The sequence below is a fragment of the Podarcis raffonei genome, chromosome Z (genome assembly GCF_027172205.1).
Source record: "Podarcis raffonei isolate rPodRaf1 chromosome Z, rPodRaf1.pri, whole genome shotgun sequence".
NCBI classification, from domain to species: Eukaryota; Metazoa; Chordata; class Lepidosauria; order Squamata; family Lacertidae; genus Podarcis; species Podarcis raffonei.
Window position 1 is genome coordinate 1,475,469 of NC_070621.1, and position 10,762 is coordinate 1,486,230.

At 50.2% G+C, this 10,762-nt stretch overlaps 1 protein-coding gene across 1 annotated transcript in view; it reads right to left on the reverse strand.

Moving 5' to 3' along the window:
* The window catches only part of LHX2 (LIM homeobox 2), a 53,759-nt gene extending 50,504 nt beyond the window's left edge, over nucleotides 1-3,255 (reverse strand). Inside the window, exon 1 of the mRNA XM_053373729.1 lies at nucleotides 2,986-3,255. The gene's annotated coding sequence lies outside the window, so the exon portion shown is untranslated. The remainder of the gene's footprint in view (nucleotides 1-2,985) is intronic.
* Between the last annotated feature and the right edge of the window lie 7,507 nt (nucleotides 3,256-10,762).

Consider the following 10,762-nt stretch of genomic DNA (forward strand, 5'->3'; position numbering starts at 1 on the left):
CACGTGGACCTTCGCGCGCCTGGGTCCGTCTCCGCGGCGAAGAAGGCCGGGCCAGGCTGTGGCAAGAGAGAGGGAAAAGGGGAGGGGGCCGGCTGCGCGGTGCGCTGTGGCCTCCCCGAGCGCAGCAGGCTGATGGAGACTCCTCCTGCCCCGGGGTCGGAACCTTCTCGTCGAGGCCGGCAGGAACTGCTGGGTTTGGGAGCCGAAAGAACAACGCGGGGAAGGGCTTTCTCGGGGTAGGGGAAAGCGGCCTGGATCCAGCCCGCCCCTCCCGCGTTTCTTCACTGCCAGCTTCTCTCCCACCCACTGAAGTTATTTCAAAAATGATCTCTCTCTCCCTCTCTCTATCTCTTTCTCTCCGGTGAAGAAGGGAGCAAAAGATGCTTTTCCGCAGGGGCTTTCGTCAGAAATATTGTTTTCAGCCCCCTGCCCCCCTCGGCTCAGGAACTAAGGAACGCGCGCGCACGCTCCGTCCCGAGCACAAGCGATGCACAGCCTCCTCGGGCGGCTGCTGCGGGGGAACCATCCCGAGTTGCGATCTCCTCCTGCCAGGTGGGCGAGTTCTTCGAGAGAGCGCCCCCCACTTCCCGACACGCGCCCTGCCCTTTTCACACAGCCACACGGGCGCCTTCCTCTAGATTCGTGGTCGGCGGGCCCACTGTCCAGTCAACCCTTCCTCTCCCGACGCAGGTCCTCTTCTCGCAGGCCACCCAGATAGGAGCCAACTCCTAGGGGCCGAGATCCCTTTGCCCCCTCAGCAAAATATTTGAGGACCCCCCCCAAAAAAAAGTTAATGGGCATTGGCATTCAAATAGTGGGTGTGTGCAGTGCCATGTGATTGATTATGCGAGGCGGAGCTTACCTGCCCCCCCCATTTCATTCAAGTTGGCACCCCTGCTTCTTAGACTGGTCAAGGGAACCCCTTTCCTATCCCGGATCCCCACAGGGACACGGGTTGGCGCATGCCCACGTTACAAAAGCGACAACCTCCTCAAGAGGACTGAGAGTCAAGGGATGCCCCCTCCCGCGCGCCCTTTTCTCACCATGCAGATTCTTCCCTCGGCCCCGCCCGTCTCTCCCGCCCCGCCCCTCTCGTCTCGCGGTCCCCTCGCAACCACATCTCTAATTATTCTAACGAGGAAGCCTGGCAGGGTGTTCCGGTCGCGTTATTCTTCTCCCACCCCCACCAGTAGCACTTGCAACGCCGGGGCGTCCCTATATCTCTGACTAATGTGACGGGGGGCTCCGGAGGCAGGACGGCTCCCCACTTCATCCCTTTTGCGTATTTGGGGGAATCAGTACCCACCGGCTGCCCCACAACCTTCGGCTGGAAGCTTGAGCTCGGCAACATGGTCCTTCGAGGTGGGGGCTCGGTGTTTCCAAAAGTGCCCAGCGGCAGGCTGGCCGGGCCGGGCCATGGGCACCTCAGATGCGCGCAAGAGGAAGGCCGGGCGGCGAAGCGAGGGCCTCTGCAGGCATAGCCTCCCAACCAAACTGGCCTGTTCTGACTCCCGCTTGCAGAGCCTCCTGCCCCTCCGAGATAAGTTGACTAAAAGCGCCGCAACAGCGTCAAGTGGAGGAGAAAAGAAGCCGAGATCTCCCTCCTCGCCTCGCGTCTTCTTTTCCTCCTTTTCCTCACGCTCGCTCCTTCCTTTCCACGCCAGGTCTGTGCTGAGCGGGCTCAGGGAGCGCGCGGAGTTGAGTGAGGAGCCCCGGCAAGGGCACCTCCGTGTCCTGCGCCCTCTCCCTCGGCCTAATCTCCCCAAGCCCTCCTTCCCCCCCTCTACCCAGCTTCCTGCCTTCAGCGGAAAGCAGCCAGCTGCCCTCATTAGTCTCTGGGCAGGCGGGCAATCCCCTCGGGGCTTTCCTCTCCCTCCCCAATCACTTCCTTGCGAGTAAATGGTCCCGGGGTGGGCTGGGACCCGCACCTTCGGATGTCAGCTCCGAAGGAGGCAAGCGGAGGATTTCCATCCAATGAATCAAGTGAGGAGCGGAGTTTGCGAGAGGACCCATTCCTGAACAAAATAAAAACACCGCCACGCCGGTGCCAAAATACAAGGGCGGGAGGGGGGGGGCGTCGGCGGATTAGCTGCTCCAAAGGCCCTTCGGGGCTTCTGTCCTTCCAGAAGCGGAGTTTTGCAAAACCGCCACCCGCCGCTCACACACAAAACGGAAGCACGCGGAACTCACTATAGGGACCTAATCCTAAAGCATTATTTAGATGCTGAGAAAAATCCAAATTTTGGGGGTGGTGTGGGCGTGGAAAGGAGAGGAGAGGGAGCGTGGTCGAAGTGCGTGTAAACCGTACAGAAGCGAAGCAAACACGGAAACCGCGACTTTCGCGCTATCTTGGTTGGGAGCACAAAGGTGCCTCTTTCCGGCGAGGACTAGGAGGCGACCAGGGGGGGCCCGCACAGCAGCACACCGCGCGCCTCCGGGGCGGCTAATCCTACCCCCGTGAGATCGGCACTGCAGGGAACAAAACCGAAGGCAGATAAGAAAGATTGAGCGGGTGGGAGGGAGGGAGGCAGCAGCACAAGGAAACAGCTCTGACGGGCTGGACGTCAGGTTAGGAGGCAAGGAAACCTCTCCCGGCCTGGCTGGAAAAGCACTTGCCCCGGAGGAGGAGGAGGAGGTCGAGACAGAGGGGGAGCACCTGCCCTGCTGGGTACCTAGGGGTCCCATCCCTGCCCCCACTTCCGCAGCCTGAAAGACGACCACAACAACCACCACCGCCACAACTGTCAGTTATTTCTTCCTTATTCTATGGAAACCAGCTCCCTGCCAGAGGCCCGTCAGGTGGTCGGAGGGAAAAGAGGAAGGTGAAAAAGCAGGACACGAAGGAAGGAATGAAATCCCACGAAAGAGGGAACAAGAGAGAGAGGGAGAAGGAGGAGAAGGAGCGAGGACAGAAAGGAGGAGAACATCCGCGTTTGCTGTGCTTGGGAGGCGGCGCGCAGTCGGCAGCGAGGGAGCCGGACCTACCCCGGCGGAGGAGGCACTGAGCCCCAGCGCGGCAGCGTCCGGTCCCTCCTCTCTCTCCCCCGGCGCGGTGCCCACAACGAAGCGGCCCACGAGCGACTCGGGACCAGCATGCGCCGAGGAGCAGCAGTTATGCGGGCGGCGGCGGGGCACCAGCAGCGCCAGGCGTCTTGGCTGGCAGGAGGCACATCCACCCCTCAGGCAGGCAGGCGGGCGAGCAGCGCACGGGGGAGGGGGCGCCGCCTGACCATCTCCCCCTCCCTTCCCGACGCGCACCTGGGCGCCGCCTTACCTGCCGCCGCCTCCTGCAGTTGCAGTCGCTGGACGATCAGGAGCCGCGGATCCAGCTCTATGGTCCAGATGCGGAGGTCGCGCCCGCCCCGACGGGACGCACCGTGGGGGAGACGGGGCGTGTGCGCGCAGCTCTTTCGCCCGCCTGCGCGCCCGGAGCGTGGCTGGAGGACCTGGGGGGGGGTGAGGAGATCCCTGCCAAGCGTCGAAGCCAGCAGAGGTTCGGAAGCTGCCGGCCTCTGCTCATTCCCCCCCCCCCGCCTCCCACCCATTTGCCCAACGCAGCTCCAGCTTTGAAGACAGAGGAGAGGGCTGGCAAGGAAGGAGGTTCTAAAGATGGGGAAGAGGAGAGGGGTGAGGAGGAGAGGGAGTCCCCTGTTTGTTAGGGGTCATTGCCGCCAATAAGTTCAGGCTGCAGAACTGAAACCCCGGCATCAGCAGAGTTGGGAAAACATAAGTAACCCACGGAATTCTTTGCCGTTGGATGTTAAGAGTTGTAGGATATCCAGAAAGAGCAGACAAGTCGAATATTTCCTGTTTTCTAGAATGGACACTCAGCCGAACGTGGGCCCAACCGGGATGACTTACTGTCAGACCTGGGGGAGCTGCTTCCCCTGGTTGCAGCCAGGTAGGCAGTGCCTTTTTTCCTAAAAAAAATTTTTTAAGGGTACTCTCATTTTCCTACTCATATTGAAATATTGCCCCTCCATGAGGCCAAACTTAGATTCACAAAATGTTTAGGGGTATGCGCGCCCCAGCGTCCCCCCAGAAAAAAGCACTGCAGGTAGGGATGGGTGTCACTCATATAAAAGTTACGTCCATGTAAGTACCATGGAGTCTTTTGACCTCAGACTCAAGAACTAGCTGCATCTCTAGAGATGAAGTCAGAGAGTAGGAGAGCAAGAGAGAGAGATGGTGATGTTGCCAGACTTTTATATAAACTAGGGATGATAGGAACTGCAGTCTAAGGACATATGGAGGGCCATAAGTTCCCCAGTAGAAGAAGGGTCACTTACTTCACATCTGGCTTCTGAGCATCTCAGAGTCCCTTGGCTGCAAGATGAGAGAAAACTTTTGGCTGATCCATCCCAGTGGTTCTTAACCTTATGAGGGTGTGTGCACGCCCATGCAATAATATGCAGTTACTAGCACCTGCCTTCTGGATCCACAAGTATCATTTCCATATTAATTGGAATATGGAACATTCTTGGGCTTGATGATCGAACAGTTGGTGGTTTGAATCCCTGCGACGGGGTGAGCTCCCATTGCTCTGTCTCAGCTTCTGCCAACCTAGCAGATACCAGTGCAAGTAGATAAATAGGTACTGCTGCAGCGGGAAGGTAAACGGTGTTTCCATGCGCTCTGGCTTTTGTCACTGTCCTCTGTGCACCGGAAGCAGTTTAGTCCTGCTGGCCACATGGCCCAGAAAGCTGTCTGTGGAGAAATGCCAGCTCCCTCGGCCTAAAAAGCAAGATGAACGCCACACCCCATAGTCGCCTATGACTAGACTTAACCGTCCAGGGGTCCTTTACGTTTACTTTTACCTTCAGACTCTGGCTCACCTCTCCACTTTCAGCCCTACTATGTGTCACCAATTGGGAAACAGAAAAGCAAAACACAGTTGGGTTTTGTTCTTGAGAATGGTCCAGATTGTGCCCACAATGGGGACTCAGGAAGCCATTTTTAAGGCATTGAAGAAAGAGGGAAAGGGGTAGCTTAGATACAGGATTCCAGGTTCAGTCCCTCATGGCATTTCCAGGTAGGGCTGGGAGATATTCCTTGTCTGAAACCCTGGACAGCTGCTGGTGGTCAATGTAGATCAATATTGAACTACCTAAATGGATCGGTGGGTCTGACTCAGTAAAAGGCAGCTTCTTATGTTCCCTATGTAAACAGGGCATTCAATATATTTAAAAAGCAAAAGTCTTCTCCAGACATTTCACTGCCTGGGATGAAGGACAACTTGCCCCACCACAACCATTCCTCATACAGCCGCTGGCAGGGGTGGCAGATGAATCTGTGCAAACAATACAATGTCCTGCACTGCACCTGAAGGCAGCACCATCCTGGTGCTTCCAGCCCCCTGGCATCTGCTGCCCAAGGCAGCTGTCTCACTTTGTCTAACGGTGGACCAGGCCCAGCTTATCTCAGGATACACAAAAATAGATAGCATCAGGGTTTGATGGAATGCATCAACTCTAGGGCGATTCAAAACATGCCCACATATTGGATGCATCGAAAAACTGATATTAAAAACTGGGAACTAGGATCTTTTCTGTGGAACCAATTAATGATGATTTATGAGCATGCAAAACCTTCCAATGTTTCACTGACCACAACGTTCAAAAGCTCATGAACGTGGGGTACTTCCACACAACAGTTTATTATGGGCTTTTTGCTGCTTGTGTAATGTCAACACAACATCAAAATGCATATTCGTATTTTGTACCCGTTTAATCTGGATTCACTGTTTTGAAGCAAGAACACCCTGCAGGATAAATGATAAATCTGGATTACCATAAATGGGGAAAATAAGTATGGAATGGTATTTGATGAGGACTTTATCCTGAAGGGCACTGCACAAAAGTTTAACCCCTGAGCAGCCCCAGACTGGTAAAGAAACTGCCATGTAGAAGCATCCTTAGATGTGATTGTTTACACACACACACATATACACACAGCCCCCCTCACACACACCCTGGTCACTTCCATGATTCCTCTCTGCTAGGCTTTGGAAACAACTGTTAGCATATGGAGTCTGTGTGCAGCCCCAGGAGCCTTTCGGATGGGCTTTATGTGTATGTGTCTTAATGAATAGAGTAGAATATGTCATGGGGGTGGGGAGGGTGTGTGTATGAATTCAACAGTGCTTAGCTTATTTTGTTAACATGGTTAATTTTATCTTACAGATTATTACTGCTGCTGTACTTTGTGAATCCTATGCTATATATGACTTTTGTTATAATAGTATATTTTTGTATTTTTTTAGTTAATAATGTTTTGTAGATTTAAATTGATTTACTGATTATTGGTTAATTATTCTATGTGATTTACATTGTGTTTGTTCTATTGTGTTATTGTTATTTATTGTTTGTAAGCTGCTTTGCGATTCATGTGAATGAAAAGAAGCATAGAAATACATCAATCAAATCAATCAATCAATCAAATCAACCAACCAACCACTTCTGCTAGGTGGAAACAAGGTCCTCCTAGACATCAGTGATAGATCTTTGCATCCTAAGGTGTCTCCTTGAACATAAGAAGCCCCAACCTTGCTCCACCTCACCTCTGCTTGATTGGTTGCCTTTGGCCTTTGCCACAAGGGAATGACATCTTCCTCCTGGCAGGTCCCAAACCTACCAGAAACTGTGCTGCCAAGCTTTTGCTTCAGGACCAGAGCTGAGATCATCCATTTTTTTCCTCTTCTGCCTTTGGATTTTGGACAAATCACTATTCAAAGCTGATCCCATTTTGATAGACCACCAGGCACCAGTCAAGCCCACCAGGGCCTCATCCTGGAGACATTTTAAAATATCAAAGTGTACCAGAACCTACAGTTTGATAAGCGAACACTCTGGGACTGCCTGACATTTTAAAGTTGGCTTATATATATATAATGTTTGGGGATACTCTCATTTTTCTTCTAATATTGAAATACTGCCCCTCAATGAGGCCACACGTAGATTCACAAAATGTTTAGGGGTATGCGTACCCCAGCGTCCCCCCAGAAAAAGCACTGTATATAACCAATTCAATTTAAACACATGTGTATATTGCCAAAGTCTCAATACAGCTGCCTATTAAAATATATTGAAGGGTGTGTTGGATGCAGAAATGCAGTTCCTTGTTGGAAGGGAAGGGCATTTTCACTTTTTCTTTTTCATTCCCTATTGCAGCAATGCTCCAGAACTAACCTGTATTTCAAATGCTAGCCTGCATGGACCCTTAACTCCTCACACCCCCAATTTAAATAGCTCATGTGGGGAGGGGGGGCGATGTTTGCTTGTAAGCTCCTTCCCCCAGCAGACAAGTGTCTGTAAAAAAGATTCAATCAACTCATAGATGGCGCACTAAAAATATGTGGGTGATTAATAGCGGAACCTCCACCATCGGGAACAGAATACCTCCAATTATCAAATGGTGGGGACATAGAAAGAGAGGGTAGTAATTTCCCATCATGTCTTGATGGATTCTCTTGGGCTGTCCATTGCCAGTGTGGGATATTTAACATGCAGTCAAACCAACAATTTATGTTTTGCTAAATAGGCACATGTTAGGAGCTGATGCTCACAGATTTTTCCTGTAAGCTTGCTAGAGAGGACTCTGTGAGAGACACTCCCATGGTGCCCTGACAGAGGGAAGGCATAGCTATATGTTCTCCTATCCGCCTGGGCACACTCTCTTACTCTTCCCATCTCTTTCTACCCTGCCAGCAATGTGAGAACACCTGAAAAGTCTGAGCTCCAAGCTAGACTTATACTTAACAGAATTACCATTTTAAGCCTGCCTAAACAAAACTGCTGTACAGGGATGCCAACTTGAATAAAATATTGTGGGGGCCCAGGTAAGCCCTGCCACACATGATCAGTCACATGATGCAGTGCACGCACACCATTTGAATAGGAATGCCCGTCAACACGGCCCCTAAGTGTTGGCTTCTATGCTGCTGTAGCTGTTACTGTTCAACAAGGATCCTGAGTGAGTAAATGTTATTTTTACATTTTACAAGACTGTGTAGTTATTGTTTTAAGGCGAAGAAAAGGAGGAAATACCAAGAAAACCCTGTCTTAATGCATCCTGGATTACTTAAACTAAAAGTCTAAAAGTGGCCTATCCAAGCTTCCTTCTAAGCTGCAAAGGGATGCACTCACAACCTGAGGGAAGATATCTATTTATTAGATAATATTTAATAAATATACCCTCTCCTAGTATCTATTCACATCCCAACAGCCAGAGACACGGATGAACTGGAATAACTTTTGGTCTAACTGGATCTGCCCTTATTACCATCTCATAAAATCCAGGAGGCGATCTGGGGGTGGTGCCGCAGATGTTTTATTCGCAGACAGTTTGGTTCCCCCTCAGTCCCTCTCGTCTAGTAATTTTTGGGGATCAGTGAAGGCCCTGAGAGGAGTCTTTCAGGAAGGGGATTTAGTATTGTCGTCAACGGGTAGTTGAGAGATCGCAAGCAGGTCTTTGCAACGTTTGTGTTTGCGTTTCTAAAACTTGTCAGATGTCCTCTCACAAGAGTAAATTTGGGGGGTGGCGGAATACGGACTGGCATTTTGATGCTGCAAAAAATTTTTTTTTTAAGATGAACGAACGAGCAGCAGCCACCCCATAATATTGGGACTGCCCTGAAAAGAAAATAGATATGAGAGTATATGCAAGAGAGTAAACAAAAGCAATTTTCTAAAGTGAAACTGAAATTAATGCATGTTGTTTTGTTGTTTCGCAATTCACGTGTCTGTAATTGTGAATGCAATAGCCAGCGCCAGCGTTCCATCCTGCGATGGCTCTCGCGTCCTTTTTAACCTGTATTACTAGCATTCACACGTACTTGGAAGGAGTACAAGACAGCCTGAGCCGTTCTTTCAATTCCCAAATTATCATATGTTCCCGTCTTTATAACTGCTCTTTATGACACATGCAGCCGTCAAAATTTCTATAGCTTATCACTGATTCTTCCCTTACACCTCAGTTTCTGCATAAACTGTGGTTCGTTTTATAAACCAATTCGCCCCTTTCCTCATTTCATCTCCTTGCCAAAAACACAGCCCCCAAATGGAGTTTCCTTTAAAAACAAGGCCCCTCCTCCCACCCACTCTTTTTGGCACGCTTGAAGTGAACAGATCCATGCACTTAAATTAGACTGTCTCCCCCCCCCCCATTTATTACTAATACAATCCTCTTAACTGTGATTTATTTGTTAAACAAAGTGCCATAATCCGTCACTTATTCATCTTAATTTCAACAAAATTAAAGTCGTCGCTGTTATGCTACACCTAATTGCGCTGGCAATGAAACAAACGGAGATGTTAATCAAAATAAATTGAAGATAAACAATAAAATCATTAAATCTTTGCAGCAGTAAGTGTAACTAATCAGTTTTGACTTGAAGCAACCGAACACAAATAATGAATCTGTCAGCAAAGACGCGCTCATTAAATAAAGCCACGTTCACTGGGGTCCAGAAGACCGCCTGCACCAGGCAGCCCCCTGTGACCCCCCGCCCCTCCCTCCCCGCCACCGCCCCCCTCAACGCACAGGCGCTGCCAGGGAAGCGAGCGGGGCATCGCGAGGCAAGCAGGAGCCTCGGTCGCGGTTACAATCCATACAGTTCTGTCTCGGGCAGACAGCGGTTTACGAAGGATGCTCAATACACAGGCATGGATCATCTTTGGCCTTGTGGTACTACTGCACGGGAAACAGCGGAGGCGGCGAGGAGGATAAAACAGCAGAACTCACCGCGCTTCTGCTGTGCTAGAATCGCTAGCATTACCAAGCACAACGAAGAGGCTTGTGGCTCCTTAACGACTAAAGAAAAAGAAGATTTATTTATGTAAGAAGCATCTGTGGACTAGAATCTGCTTAATCAGATGCATGAAGAGTAAACCTCAGTTGGGTCAGGAATATGGATAGGCAATGGGTACAAGAATGGCGGCAGTATGTTTTGAGGGGGGGTGTGTGTAAACTGTTGGGGGCTAAATGTCAATGGGATGCAAAAAGTATACTGTGTGCCAAGTGGGAAATTATATGCATGGTTTAAGATAAGAAAAGCATTTTCTATAATAGGGTTAATCATCATAGAACATGTGTGTTTTTAAGGTGAAGCAAAACCGGCTGGGTGCTGCTGCCACAGGCTAGCACAACAACCCCCCTGGAAATTGTGATGAAGAATTTTTTGCAGCCCTTTAAGGGCAACTCACAATGCTGCAACACACATCTTTGCCATCCTTGCAACCCCCTAGTTAATGAGGCTGGCATTGTCATCTATATATATGATCCAAAGGCACAATCTTCGCTGAAGGTTGAGCAGGGCTGGGTCGGTTGGTGCCCGGATGGGAGACCCGGAAAGCCTTGAATTCCATGATGGGAGAAGTAAATGAGAACAAAATCCCATGTCCCAGATGGGGACTCCTGAGGCTGAGAGTGTTAGGGCTTGCCTAGAAGCCACCCAGTGCTAATGCATTCAGATGCTGGGAATATTGCATTAGCTTTCCTGGCTATCATGCCAGAGCTCCTGTTTTCTAATGCTGCAGCAATAGTAATTATTATCATTATCATTATCATTATTAATACCCTTCCCATCTGGGTGGGTTTCCCCAGCCACTATGGGCAGCTTCCAACAGAATATTAAAATACAATAGTCTATTAAACAGTTGCATTATGGAACTGTGGCTCCTTGACTGATATACTGACATGCCACACTAAATTTCACCCATACAGCCAACTAGAGCACAAGACCACAATACAGCTGGAAAGTTTT